Source organism: Pelodiscus sinensis, chromosome 1 (assembly GCF_049634645.1).
Source record: "Pelodiscus sinensis isolate JC-2024 chromosome 1, ASM4963464v1, whole genome shotgun sequence".
NCBI lineage: Eukaryota > Metazoa > Chordata > Testudines > Trionychidae > Pelodiscus > Pelodiscus sinensis.
Window position 1 is genome coordinate 283,202,922 of NC_134711.1, and position 15,895 is coordinate 283,218,816.

Sequence of the window (15,895 nt, forward strand, 5' to 3'; positions counted from 1 at the left end):
TACTGGCAGGTCACCAAACATTTATTTACCTTTGTTCCTGGTCAATGGGAGCTGTAGGAAATGGTGCAAGAAGTGATGCAGGAAGCTGCAGGAAGTCACAACCCAAAGCGTGACTGATAAGTCACAACCCAAAGCGTGAAAACACCTGCTCTAGGTGAATAAGGGCAGCAGACTCTCACCTAGGTCTTTTCTGTCTTCTACTTATGGTCTCAGTTGGAACCAGGATACAGAGAAATACTGAAGAACGTATCTGAATATTATTCAATTTATTTTGAGCAGAAACTGGAAGTTGGGTCCATCAACGGTTTTTAGACAGGATGAGTGGGAATGGTGTCCCTAGCCTCTGTTTGTGAGAAGCTGGCATTTGGGGACAGTGAATGGATCACTTGATGATTAACTGTTCTTTTTATTTCCTGTGAGTCATCTGGCATTGGCCACTGTCAAAAGACAGGATACTGGGCTACACAGACCTTTGGTCTGACCCAGTATGGCCATTCTTATATTCATACTTCTGACAATCTTCTGCTACAATTGCTAATTCCAAAAACATTGTAACAACCTTGAATGCTAAAGCTATAACATATTGGGGCAGATCCTGAATTGCACTGCAGCTACTTGGTAAAAGGATTGCTCTAATCAAAGTGGATCTACTGCTAGCACGAAAGCTCCCATGGGTATGAGTATAGGGTCATGGCTGGATAGCAGCCATAGTTGTCACAAGATTTGGCAACATTTGGCTGACTTTGCAGCTACTGGCATTTGTTGCAAGTTAGTTCAGACCATCTGCCATAGGTTGCTCTAACTTAACACAGTCAGACAGCTACAGATCAAGAAAGTGCACAGGTGGCTTCATATCTTCTCTTCTGTGCTCCTTAGCCATAGCTAAGGAACAAAGCCACTGGATAAAGTACCAACGCAACATTAGTGGGGGTATCAATTACTCGTGTACATACATGAAGGAATGAGAAAGGAGGAGAGGGGACTGTAGGAAAAATTTATGGCAGGGTTACATAAGATCAAATATGTTTGAGGAGAACACATGCAGCACCATTTAAAAGGTATAGCAGAGGCAACTGATAAACTTAACAGTAACAATTCACTGGGACCAGATGGCATTCACCCAAGAGTTCTGAAAGAACTCAAACGTGAAATTCTAGAACTATTAACTGTGGTTTGTAACCTATCCTTTAAATCAGTTTCTGTACCTAATGATTGGAAGATAGCTAATGTGATGCCAATATTTAAAAAGGGCTTTAGAGATTATCCTGGCAGTTACAGACTGGGAAGTCTAACGTCAGTACCAGGTAAATTAGTTGACACTATAGTAAAGAATAAAATTGTCAGACACATAGATGAACATAATTTGCTGGGGATAAGTCCACATCGTTTCTGTAAAGGGAAATCATGCCTTACTAATCTTCTGGAATTCTTTGAGAGGATCAACAAACATGTGGACAAGGGGAATCCAGTGGATATAGTGTACTTAGGTGTCCAGAAATCCTTTGACAAGGTCTCTTAGCAAAGGCTCTTAAGTAAAGTACATTGTCATGGGATAAGAAGGAAGATCCTCCCATGGATTGATAACTGGTTAGAAGACAGGAAACAAAGAGTAGGAATATATGGTAAGTTTCCAGGGAGTGGCCTGTGTTGGCTCTGTGGTAAATAGTGAGGTGGCAAAATTTGCAGATGATACTAACCTGCCCAAGATAGTTAAGAGCAAAGCAGACTGTGAAGAGCTTCAAAAAGATCTCATCAAAAAAAGTGATTGGGCAACAAAATGCCAAATGAATTTTAATGTTGATAAATGCAAAGTAATGCACATTGAAAAAATAATCCCAACTATACATATAAAATGATGGGAACTAGTTTAGTTACAACTACTCAAGAGAGATCTTGAAGTTATTGTGGATAGTTCTCTGAAAACATCTACTCAAAGTGCAGCAGCAGTCTAAAAAGCAAACCGAATATTAGGAATCATTTAAAAAAGGATATAGAATAAGAGAGAGAATATCTTATTGCCTCTATATAAATCCATGGTACGCCCACATCTCAAAAACTGCATGCAGATGTGCTTATCTCATGTCAAAAAAGGTATATTGGCACTGGAAAAGTTCAGGAAAGGACAATAAAAATTAATCAGGGTTTGGAATGTGTGCCATATGAAGAGAGAGTAAAAAGACTGGGACTTTTCAGCTTAGAAAAGAGGAGACTAAGGGGGGATATGATAGAGGTCTATAAAATCATGACAGGTATGGAGAAAGTGAATAAAAAAAAATTATGTATTTGTTCCTATAACATAAGAACTAGGGGTCACCAAATGAAATTAATAGGTAGCAGATTTCAAACAAACAAAAGGAATTTTTTCTTATGCAGTGCACAGTCAACCTGTGGAACTCCTTGCCAGAGGATGTCGTGAAGACCAGGACTTTAACAGGGTTTAAAAAAAGAACAAGATAAATTCATGGAGGTTAGGTCCATCAGTGGGTATTAGCCAGGATGGGTAGGAATGGTGTATCTAGTCTCTGTTTCTCAAAGGCTGGAAATGGATGACAGAAGAGGCATCATATGATGAGTACCTGTTCTATTCACGCCCTTTGGGGCTTCTGGCATTGGCCACTGTTGGAAGACGGGGTACCGGGCTAGATGGACCTTTGGTCTGACCCAACATGGCCATTTTTATATTCTTATGTTCTCATGTGCCTGGAAACTTGGTGCTAAATTCTGTTCTCAAACACAATGACAGTCCACTTGCTGGAGTTTATGTACATCTTGTACTGGTTTGAATGAGAGCAGAACTTGTCCTTTTGTGCCAAAATCTGGTGAAATGCCTCCAACAGCTCCTGCTGGGTCTACCTCAGCACTGCTTCCAAGTCAGAGAGGTGATTTTGTCTAGGCTAAACAATTAATTTGATTTCTCTCTGAGTCAGAAGCCCAAAGTACTTTTCTTTATATTCACACCATGAAAACACACCTCTCTGATGTTCAATAGTACAATATATTCTTGCATTTCTGGGATAGAATGAAACTTCTGGAACAATGGGGCAGAAGGACAGGAAAATACTAGTCCAGCTATTTTTTCTTTGCAGGCCACCATGAAAAGAAAAATTAGATTCAAAATTAGATTGCCTGCTGGGTTTGCAAGGTAGGAAACCAAGATGCTTCACATTTTGCAAGTTGTTCGGCTTGGCTTTATAACAAGCTCACACGGCAGAATGAGCACACACTTTAAATGAAATGCTCGTTTGAAAATCTAATAACTTTTATCCTCGATGAAATAAGTGTAGGTCATTTATAGTCAAGGAACAGGTCTTTGTGAATATAACACCGAATGTAAAAGGAAAAGGAAAAAGTTATGCAGTGCTGCAGCACCGTCCTCATTGTGCTGTATTTTGCATACTTGTCGTTCTGAACTTTCTTATAAGTGATGTATAAAATCAGATGGGTGGAAACTGGTTTCAGAATAACCATACAGGGTGAATATTTCACTAATTATTTTTTGTCTGACCTACTGTTGCTGTTTTTAGGATGCCTGCTGAGTCTAGGGTATCTCCATGGAATAGGGCAGCTGTTGGAAATAATCAGTAATGCATTCAGTGTTCTCTGCTTCCCATCACCACTGCTTCCTCGGGATCAACAACATTACCTGGCTCAGAATGTCACCAGTGGCCTCATTAAGGTGGAGGCTGCAGCACAGAGAATCTCTCCCTTTAGGAAGGTTTGAGACTATTAGGAGAAAAAAAAGTAGTGATGTGTTAAAGTTGCCAGTAACAGAGTTCCAGCTAAAACAAAATGAGTCTAGAGAGGTAGTCACAATGCTGATCTTGTAGATGAAGCTGATGGTTAATTTCCCAAATGTCTTCATTGTTCCCTTTCTCCACCCCGCTTTAGGACTAACCTGTTATTTCAACCAAAAAAGACTGCATGCAGCCCCTCTTGTCATTTGTCATCACTATTCCCGAGTCAGTTAGAAGGAGATTTCCAACAGGGCTCACACTTAACTCATTGGTCCAGTTCTGGTCTTTCAGACCAAAACATTCCAACCTAACATAATGTAGGAGCTCTATGTCTGTGGATACTCAAGTAAACGAAGAGTCTGGCAGTCCACCAGCAGCTAACCCTGAAAAGCTGCACCTGGCCTGCAGGCCAGAGGTCCCCCAACCCCCCAACTAGAAGATGGTACTGTATAGCATCCTACTTTTAATTACATTTTCCAGTTCCTAGCCATGGAAGTTATGCCATAAACTCTTCTCTTACATACCACCTGAGTGTTATAAGAAGGCTTAAAGGAGTCAGAGTGTAAGTCACAATTATATCACCTTACACATCATTTCTGAATTTGATCTTCATTGTTTATCTAGCTATTATTATGAATAACTACTTCTACCAAGCCTTTCTCTCCTATAGGCTTTTTTCTCTTCTGCTGGCCTTTTTCCATTATTGAAAACCTTTGCTCCAGGAGTAATTATTTCTCTATTACTGTTAGAGATGTCATAAGAAAAAAAAACGATGATGTTTCAAGGTCTAGTCTGAATCTCTCTTTAATTTACAATGCTGGACTTTATTTAAAGGTATATTTTAGTAAATTGTCAGCCTTATCTGTACATTTCCTGTATTTGCATTATGTATTCAAACTTCAGCATGATCTCTGATAGTCAAATATAGAAATATCTCAGGGGGAAAGGAAACAATTTGCCTGTGGACATCCCTCTTGGGACTTTGTGAAAATGCATATCATCTCTCTACCTGCTCTTCAGTTATGTGGATTCAAGTGTATTTTCAGGGGCTCCAGTGATATGCTCTAGACCATATGGGTCCAGGAAGAGATGGAGGACAAAAGAGAACAGGGGAGTAAGCTGATATAATTTACCATCTGAAGGGGCAGAATGGCAGGAAAACCAATCAACAGGTAGTAATAGAGATGTAGCCGTGTTAGTCTGGTCTTGTTGAAACAAAAGTCAGGACTATGCAGCACTTTAAAGACTAACAAGATGGTTTATTAGGTGATCAACAGGTAGTTTAGGAAGGTAGACACCAAACAGGTTTTGCTTATTGGGAAACTGGTTCTTTTTCTACATATATAACCGCAAACCTGATCAGAGTGTGTTGCTCCCCTCTCCAGTCGTTCCTCCCCTACGAACTGCTATGTTCACTCACAGAATATGGGACTGCTACAGCTCTCAGTGTAAGAAGCAGGTTTTTTAGCTGAAGCTGTAGACACTCATGTTTTTCTCTCCGAAAGCCCCTGGGGTTGGTTGGCCAAGATGGTGGGCATTGCATATGCAGCCTATGTAGGGTCTTGTCTCTGTACAATAGGTTGCAGTGGGATGTTGGTGTTTTCTGCTCCAGTTCTTGACTACATTCAGGCCAGTTGCCCTGTTATGGCTAATTATGTCCCCACTTACCGTATGATATGGTTTTTAAAGGTGGTTGGGCATAAGTAAGAATAATTCTAATTCATATTTATGTAAGGATGCTCTGAATGCAGTCTCCCCTGACATCTAGTGATGAGCTACGGGAAAAGACTTCAGGAATAGACCATATTTGCATAAACATACCTATTCTGCCTAGGCATTCAGCTGCTTTGCCAATTTTAATTTTGGCTGGTGGTGGATTATAAAGCTCTTTAGCATTGATGGCCAGGGCAATGAAATGTTGTTTTCCTTATAAGATGCTTAAAGGGCAATAGAACTCTACTTAACCTGTCTTGACTGAGAGAATCCCCATAAACTGAGCCTCACTCACTAAGCAAGGAGTAAGGATGACAAATCCCAGGAAGAGAGAGAAGACAGCACTGATTAGATTCAGTTGTGAGTCCTAGTTTTGTTTAGTGCCCCCTAGAGATGAAATCACTGCTTTCCGGGAGCTCAGTCTTAGACTTCGTGATGGATAGTATTGCGGGGAACAAGTTTTTAGTAGATGTGTGCTTTACCCACAACTTTCTGAAATCACTAAATGCTGAGTTAAGTGAACATAAGAACATAAGAACATAAGAACGCACGTACTGGGTCAGACCAAAGGTCCATCTAGCCCAGTATCCTGTCTACCGACAGTGGCCAGCACCAGGTACCCCAGAGAGGGTTGACTGAAGACAATGATCAAGTTATTTGTCTCCTGCCATCCCTCTCCAGCCTCTGACAAACAGAGGCCAAGGACACCATTTTATCCCCTGGCTAATAGCCTTTTATGGACCTAACCTCCATGAATTTATCCAGCTTCTCTTTAAACTCTATTATAGTCCTAGCCTTCACAGCCTCCTCTGGCAAGGAGTTCCACAGGTTGACAACACGCTGTGTAAAGAAGAACTTCCTTTTATTAGTTTTAAACCTGCTACCCATTAATTTCATTTGGTGTCCTCTAGTTCTTCTATTATGGGAACTAATAAATAACTTTTCTTTATCATCCCTCTCCACACCACTCATGATTTTATAGACCTCTATCATATCCCCCCTCAGTCTCCTCTTTTCTAAACTGAAAAGTCCCAGTCTCTTTAGCCTCTCCTCATATGGGACCCGTTCCAAACCCCTAATCATTTTAGTTGCCCTTTTCTGAACCCTTTCCAAGGCCAAAATATCTTTTTTGAGGTGAGGAGACCACATCTGTACACAGTATTCAAGATGTGGGCGTACCATAGTTTTATACAGGGGCAGTAAGATGTTCTGGGTCTTATTTTCTATCCCTTTCCTAATAATTCCTAGCATCCTATTTGCCTTTTTGACCGCCGCTGCACACTGTGTGGAAGTTTTCAGAGAACTGTCCACGATAACTCCAAGATCTCTTTCCTGATTTGTCGTAGCCAAATTAGCCCCCATCATACTGTACGTATAGTTGGGGTTATTTTTCCCGATGTGCATTACTTTACACTTATCCACATTAAATTTCAGTTGCCATTTTGTTGCCCAATCACTCAAGTTTGGTGAGATCTTCTTGGAGTCCCTCACAGTCTGCTTCTGTCTTGACTATCCTAAACAGTTTGGTATCATCTGCAAACTTTACTACCTCACTGCTTACCCCTCACCACGTAATGTCACAGGAGCAAGAGAGAGGCAGCAGACTGGGGTGGTGTCAGAAGCAGCAGCACACAGCAGTGGCAGAGTGACGCACAACAACTGGGAACCAGCTGAAGTAGTGGAGCAGCAACAGAGTGATTGCTTGATGTCCCAGCCCCAACCCCTCCACATGCACTGTGAACTCACAAGAAGGCACCTCTGAACCCTGACTTCTCATTGACCATGGACAGCAACTGTGAATGAAATCCAGCACAGGGAGAGGGGAGTGGTTTGTTAAAGGAACATTTGTTGTCAGAATTTCACACCACGAGGTGAGAAACTGAAGCAACGGATGCTGCCCATCATACTTTGGGATGGCTGTTTGCACATGGCCACATGCTTTAGAATCAAGGCTGTGGTGTTTTCCCAATATAATGCTGGATTTGGTTAAATTTTTTCTTTGCTCTACATAGACTGAATGCTTATGAGTAGCAAAGTATTTTCCCAGATTACAGGACGGGGGCTGGAGCCAGTTCTGTTTTGAATTGTTAAAAAAAACCAGCCTGTGTTGCTGTTGCCTCCACCTGGCAGAAGGGTTACATTTAAAAGTGTTCTGCAACAGACAGATGCCATGGTGCAGGCAGGTGTGAGATCTGCCATATGTTATTTTTCAGATCTCACCATTTCAAAAGTGGTGGGAAATCAAAATATGTGACTGCACATATGAGTCACAGTACAGTTTTCTCCTGCTATAAGAACAAGCAAGATATAACAGTGAAACAGGAGAAAAGATTCAAAATATCTGCCCGTAAAATGGGGTATTTTTTTGAGAAAGCCAAGCTTGTGTACTGTTTGTAACGTGGTTGTGTCTTGAGTCCACGAGGGACTCCATTTGCACTGCACTGCCCCTGCCCTGAAGAATTACAGTTTCTCTTACATAAAAATGACAACAAATGGGCCCTCAGCAAGCATCCCAAGACTTGAAGACAGATGGTCAAGACCCTGAAAATTGCCCTAAATAATCCTCCAACAAAATTGTTCAACTTGAATTCTCCCACTCTTTTGTCCCATCGTGCTCCTCCTCACCACCCACCTCCTTGGGGACTTTTCTAATTTGTCCTCTCTCCTATTTGTGCTAGAATCCTTCTACAACACACCCAACCCTGATACTTCAGTGCCCTTCTTTTCTGTTTTCCACTTTCCACGCTCTTCCCCCCCCAGTAATTCTGAGGACTTCCTGAGGTATGCAAGAAGTGAGCCCATTAGGAGGTTCATAGAAGGAGAAGTTATTGAGGCAACCAAGTAGTCTGGCAGGAGAGATGAGAGCATTCCATCCTCAACTATGAGAATCGGATTAATTTAGGGCTTGTCTACGTGGCGCAGCAATACATACCACAGGGTTGTAAACTGTAAAGCACTGTAAAGGGTTGTGTTTTATGTAGATCCTGCTGATGCACTATGAAAGGTACCCCGTGACACACTCCCCTTTGAAATAGCACTGTTGACTCACATTAGGTATTTTTGGACATATCAGCAAGTTCCACACAGAGCACTGAGTATACACTCTTTTTAGAGCACTAAACAGTTTACATCCCTCTGCTGTTCATTGCCACACAGAACAGACAACCCCATTAGATTTCTTCCACTTTCCATTCTCAAATGGGGATCCAAGGGGGAAAAAACTCAAAAGGAGAAGAATTTTCTAACTGCGGCAGACACCGCATTTTCAAATAAGCTTGTTTTATTAGTTTGATGTTTAACTGTAGTAGACAGTTCTAGGTTGGGGGGGAGTGTGATTCAGGAACACATAGTCAAACTTGTGTCCAACTTGAGTGAAAAAAAATCCACTTTAGCTTCAAATCTACCCTGCCAATTTTGAGGCTAGTGCTCCTTTGTTTGTAGAATTTAATCAGATTTATTATGGTAAACCTATGTTAATCTTAACTTTGGAAGGACTACTTTACTCCCATTTACTAACCTGTAAACTATAACAATAATCGACTGAGAGAATGTTGCCAGTAAAATAAACAAGGTAGATTTCATTGCATCACTCCGTAAAACTCCTGAGGGATATCAGTATGCTGAACAGTGATGTTACATTACATGGTGAATTTCACTGCAACATATTTTCAGAAATTTCAGGCTCTGAACTACAAGTAGAATACTCTGTAAATAAATTGAGTAACAAGATTTTAACATGCATCAAATTTACTAAAATAGTCTATTCTTACCAACGCTCAAGATTCTGTGTAATCCATCCTGTAGGGGGTCTAGTGCTAAAATTAAATTATACCTGCCTACCATCCTCAATCTAATCAGAGTGTGACTAGCAAAATAAAACAATTAAAATTAGAGACAGGCCAGCCTCCCACTGTTTATGATCTCATTCTATTTGTGATGAGTAGGTGGAAATTCACCCATTGAGAGCATTTGCTTTATGTCAGTTCTTCTTGTTATTGCAGCTGGGGCTTATTTTGTGAATTGTTTGCTGTCTTCCCAGCTAAAAATAGGTGGATACCAATTTAAACATCTTGGCATATTTCAAGTCAAAGTATCATTAGTAAGTAGTTACGCTGTATTTTATTGTAAGAGATCCTGCCACGAAGCCAATCTACACACATATAAATAAAGACAGTTATTTGGAATTATCTCAGACATAACTATATTTGAGGTTATTCACATTTCACACATAGCAATGTATGAAGCTATTTACAAGAAAGGGTGTTAGTTAGAGCAATTGATAAGCCTCCTGAGTTAATGGGATACCTTACAACTCAATAGCAGGCTGAATTGCTTCACCTATGGTTAGATTATGCCTTTAGGCATAGCCCTATGAAAGAGAAACATATAACTGTGCTACCATCTTTGAAGCCCCTGGGAGACTTAGTCAGGGAGGTTCCCTGCTCCCCTATTGCTTTGGGTTGACACGGTCCTTTACGTTGTGTAGAATCTTTCTCCCTCGCTTCAGCTCAGCAGTGCTGGCAAGTGTATTGAGGTGACCAAGGCAAATTTCCACCCACAGTCCATTCCCTGCCACTTCTTCCACACATACTTGCTTACAGAAGCAGCCTGGTCTCCCTCCTGCATAAGGGGATGAGATGTGAGAAGGCCTCATAAGTTAGCAGGAGAGTGGTATTATTTCCTTTACTCGCCTGTGAATAGTGAGGCCATGATAGAACCAGCCATAATATGGAGCCTAAAGAATAAAACTCCAATCCTGCTATCACTGAAGCCAATGAGAACTCATCTGCACTCTTCCCTATTAATTCCAGTGGAGACTGGATTAAACGCTCAGTTTATCAAAAGTCAGCACTCTCAGATCTGTAGCTGTCCGCCACACAGTCACTCATAATCCTCATAGGTAAGGAGTAAAAATTACTTAGTACCTTTGATCAGAGTCCTGCTGCTTGAACATGAGCGCATTGCTACAGAGTAAGAGTTCTCTATCTTCACTTGAGCCTACCTGGGGGACCAGTATCCCCCAAAGCCAAACTCACCTATTGTTTTGGTAATTTCCCTAGTGTCATCAGAGGAAATCTGGGTACACAGCCTGGGCTACTGAAATGAGGAAGTAGCCCCTTCATCTCTGGCAACGTGGTTGACATTAATATTCAGTTTATTAATTTGGTCCATTATAGAAATAGGCAGGAGCTGTGAGATTCAGGCTTTGGATCCAGATTTCCCCACAGTTCAGGTAGAGAGCTGGCTCTGAGAATTCCATCACTAGAACTAACTGATAGGATTAAAATCAGTTAGTCAGACAGTGTTTTGGAACATGCTAGAACACATTTCAACTATTCCCAATGGTTGCCACCTAGTTTCACTGAAAAGTTTATAGAAACCTAAATCAATAAGCTCAGTTTAGCGTACTTGTGTATCTTGCTGTTTTATTATTACTGAACAGCAAGATCCACAGTTTGGAGTGTCAGAGCTCCATGGATACAGAAGTCTTTGCAACTTTTATAAATCATCATAACAAAAACTAGTAAGTAAAATACCCATAGGACTTAGAGGCATAGCCACATTCAAATAAAGAAGTTTGATTTGGTACCCTTTTTACACACACTTTGCACAAGTGCAAATGACAATGCAAGGCAACAGAGAATAAATACCCCTATTTATATTCTTAATATGCTTTAGTTACTGTCTGTGAAATGCTTTGAAGGTTGGACGGTCTGTGTAAGTGCTAGATATTATTTCCAATAGACACAAAGTGTCTATGGAAAATATATGAGAAGTGTTAAGATACATCTTTAATTTAATGGAACAGAAGGATGCTCAGCAAATTCCAGGAGCACACTTTAAATGAATATTGTCTGCTAGAAGGCAAAAAATAATAATAGGCGATTGCCATCAATAGCCATATCTGAACAGATCTAACCTTTATTTAATTACCCTTTGATGCTTCTTAAAATCTTCAGTTCCTTTGAGTGTTCCTTTTCCTTTACGATTAAGTTAAGGTCAAACAGACAAACCCTAAAAAAACTTCAGAGAAGACTGATGAACAAATCAAAGAATATAAGTTATATAATTGCAATTTTTATTAAATAAATATTTCTGTTTCTGTAATCTCCACAAGTCTCAATCAGGCCCTATTGTACCAAATGCTGTACAATCATATTCAAAGATAGCTGTGCCTTGTAAAAAGACAAGTGACATACAAAGGCTAAAGGGAGGAAGATATAAGCAGAGATTCTCCTAAAACTAGCCATTGGTAGCTAGCTGATTTCCCACAGGTATGACAGGAATGATGGGCCTGCAGGAGAGATTTGAGCAAGAGAGAGATAGTTCAATGGATCAGTCCATGGAAATCATTCTGTGCTGAAGGCTATCATGGAAGTTGTGGAGATATACTTGATAATCAACGAATAGAGGGGAATATATAATTAAGGATGGCATGAGAGTTTTGGGTGTCTGATCAGGAAGAAGGAGGATTGTAGAAATGTTTGTAGAAGCATCAGGAAGTTTTGGGCATAGAAAAGATTTGCCTGGATATGCCAAGCAAAAGAGAGGGTAAAATCTGAAATAACTATTAGCTTACAGGCCCGAGTGGCTTGTAGGATATGTTAGAGGTGTCAAAGAATGAAATCAGTAGACGTGGTTTCAGAAGAAAGATCAGGAATTCAGTTTTAGACAGGTTAAGCTTCAGTTGATGTAATATGTACAGTTTTGTCTGTTATATATCTCTGTATCAGTCTGTTACGTGTCTCTGAATCATACTGGTTTTCTAATTAGTTGACCAGAATGAGTGACAACTTGATCAACTTGCTGTCCATCAACTGCAAAGCTGTTTCTGGTTTGTTTGGAATCTTTGAGTCTTACTTCTTAGTCTTCATTTACCATCTGTAGACTTTGTTCTATTGAATATTCTTTCTGAAGAACAAACTGAAATTGTTAATGGTTTCTCCTTAATTCTCCACTCTTGGCATCATTCACACATGAGATTAATTCTCTTTAAGATAGATGGAATTCTGCATCCTCTCCCTCTATCCATTTTGACACAAATACAGTCCTCAGATTCTAGATCTAGCAGTTCTTTGAGTGACATACAAAGGCTAAAAGTTATGAAAGTGTTCATATGATCTTTTATCTTATTTAGCTATTGTCTTCACGTGTGACCTCTTTGGAGATAACTTTTCCAAAGGTGAAAAAGTAGTTCTGAGTGGTCTTCCCATCAGAAGTTGATCTGCAATTCAGAAAAGAAAGGAATGGATCTTCCTGCTGTACGATTTTCTTGGATATCTATATAGCTCTTACCCTTTCCTTTCACTTGCAGGTAATGAGGACTGCTACTAATATGATTTAAATCATATCTTGTTTGGAATGACTTAAATTCCACTATAGTGAACTGTGGTCTGTCCCTAGTTGTTCTGAAGTTCCACAATGAACAAAAGTGTGCTTAAACACTGCAACATAAAGTAGGTTATTTCTACATACCTGGGGGAGGAGAAAAGTCCATTATAACCAAGTAATCATATACTTGGAATTCACATAAATCTCCATCTATTCTCTTCCAAGATTTGCAGAGGAGTTGTTATTGAGTTGGTCTGTTAAATCTGCAATGTTCACATGCAGATATTTTATTCTTTATGTCCTTGCTGATGCCTGGGCACCACACTGATTGGCTGGGTAGGCCCATTCATGGTATTTAAGTTAGTCCTTGATGTCCATGGATAAGCTTTAGGATTTCTCCTCTGTTGGGTTCTTCCACTTTTCTCAATAGGCCCATCATGGCTGTCATGCTCTGGCTGAAAAAGTTGTTCGTCTCTGTGCCATTGATCACATACAAAGACAAAAACTGTACGTTCAGATTGTAACTATTTTTTCCTGTGGTGAATTAACCCAAGCAGTTCAACATACTTCAAGGAACTAGTCAAGACTGTCAGGGATTTCAGCTTCTTGGATGACTGACATCAACTTCTGAATCAATTTTGAAGTCAGCCTTTCCATTAATACTTTCCAGGCAGGTTTTGTTATCACACATGATGTTTCTGGAAACAATAGCTCTTGTGGGGGAGGGGAAGGGATATCCCATCTGTACTACAAAACGTTGGGGTCTAAATTAGCTGTTAGTATTCAGGGAAGGTTTTAGGGATATCATATGGTATGTCTACACTAGCCTCCTAGTTCGAACTAGAGGCTAATGTAGGCATTCGAAGTTGCAAATGAAGCCCAGGATTTAAATATCCCGGGCTTCATTTGCATCTTCCCAGGTGCCACCATTTTTAAATGTCCCTTAGTCCAAAATCTGTGCCTGTAGCTACACGCGGCACGGAGTAGGTAGTTCGAATTAGGATCTCTAATTCGAACTACCGGTGCACCTCATAGAATCATAGAACTGGAAGAGACCTCAGAAGGTCATCAAGTCCAGCCCCCTGCTCTAGGCAGGACCAATTCCAACTAAATCAACCCAGCCAGGTCTTCCACGAGGAGATCTTAATTCAAACTACCTACTCCGTGCAGCATGTAGCCGCGGGCACAGATTTTGGACTAGGGGGCATTTAAAAATGGTGGCGCCCAGGAAGATGCAAAGGAAGCCCGGGATATATAAATATTTAAATCCTGGGATTCATTTGCAACTTTGAATGCCTACATTAGCCTCCCTAGTTCAAACTAGGGGGCTAGTGTAGACATACCCATTCATAGTTCTCTGAATACATGTGTAGCAATAGTAAAAAACCCTAAGGGTATGTCTACACTACAAAGTTAGTTCGAACTAACGTCCGTTAGTTCGAACTAACTTTCCTAGGCGCTACACTAGCGCTCCGTTAGTTCGAATTTAATTCGAACTAACGGAGAGCTTAGTTCGAACTAGGTAAACCTCATTTTACGAGGATTAAGCCTAGTTCGAACTAGCTAGTTCGAATTAAGGGCTGTGTAGACCCTTAATTCGAACTAGTGGGAGGCTAAGGCTTCCCAGGTTTCCCTGGTGGCCACTCTGGCCAACACCAGGGAAACTCTATTGCCCCCTCCCGGCCCCGGAGCCCTTAAAGGGCCACGGGCTGGCTACACAGTTTGTGCCAGTTGCAAGGCTGCCAGCACCCGTGACTGCACAGCCTGCACCTGCCACAGGATGAGCCAGCCATCCGAGGGCTCCCAGCCCTCCACTGCTCCCCAGGACCAGCCTGGCGGCTCCCAGGAGCCTGCCCAGGGGCGCAAAAGGCGGGCGCCTGCTTGGTCAAGTGCGGAGATCGTGGACGTCATCGAGGTTTGGGGGGAAGCCTCCAATGTCCACGATCTCCGCACTAACCACCAGAACGCGGCCGTCTATGGCTGCATGGCTGCCAGCCTGGCCGCCAGGGGCCACCAGCGCAGCCGGGAGCAGGTCCGCTGCAAAATTAAGGACTTGCGGCAGTCCTACTCCCGGGCCTGCCTGCCAGGGGCCGACCCGGAGGCCTGCCCCCACTTCCACGCCCTGGACCGCATCCTGCGGGCTCATGCCGTCCCTGCCCCCCGGGACGTGATTGAACCCGGGGCAGAGGGACCGCTCCTGGACACGGAGGAGGAGGAAGAGGGCTCTGAGAGCCAGGAGCCTGCCGCCAGCCTGCCCAGGACCCGGGACCCCCGAGGCACGCCACAGAGCCGCTCGCCTGCGTCGTCTGAGGCCAGGGAGGCATCCACCTGTGAGTACCCTCGTGTTCCCCTTATGTGTACGGGGGCTGGGGCGAGAGGGAGCCCCGGGACCATGCACCTGGGCCTTGCCCACCACGGAGCAGCAGCTGGGGATCCTGCAGGGGCCCTGGCCTTGCAGAGGGGAGCTGGGTTTCACACACCTGGGCCCCTGGGGTAATTGACCGCTGGTCTTCTTGCACCACAGCCGCAGCACCTGGGACTGCAGGGCACACCACCCCACCTGCAGCAGCCACCCGCGCCCGGGCAAGCAGGACAGCCAGGAACCAGAAGGACTACCAGAGGCCGCACCTCCGGTTCCTGGATCGACAGCTCCGTCTCCAGGACCACTGGGTCCAGGAGGACCTGAAGCTGCGCCGGAGGAGTCTGGAGGCCCTGGAGGAGCAGGGCCGTGCCCTGCGAGGCCACCTCCAGAGCCTGCTGGACCGCTTCCCATTTCCTCCTCCCCCTGCTCCCCCTCTTGCTCCCCCTCTTGCTCCCCCTGCTCCCCCTGCTCCCGCTCCTGCTTCCGCTCCTGCTTCCTCCACACGCCCTGTCCCTCCTGCCACCCCTCCACAACCATTTCCCACCGACGCCCCCGGACCCGCAGTGTGGCGAGACGGGAGAGGCAGCCAGACTCCCACCCCTGAGCTTTCCTTTCCCTTTCTCCCTTCCTTCCCCTTCCCTTCCAGCTCCCTCATCCCAGGTTTCTCCCTCCCCTCTCCCACCCTCATTCCTCCCTTCCCGCACCCAATTATGTTAAATAAACAGGCGTTTTTGTTTCAAAAAAAGGTGTCTTT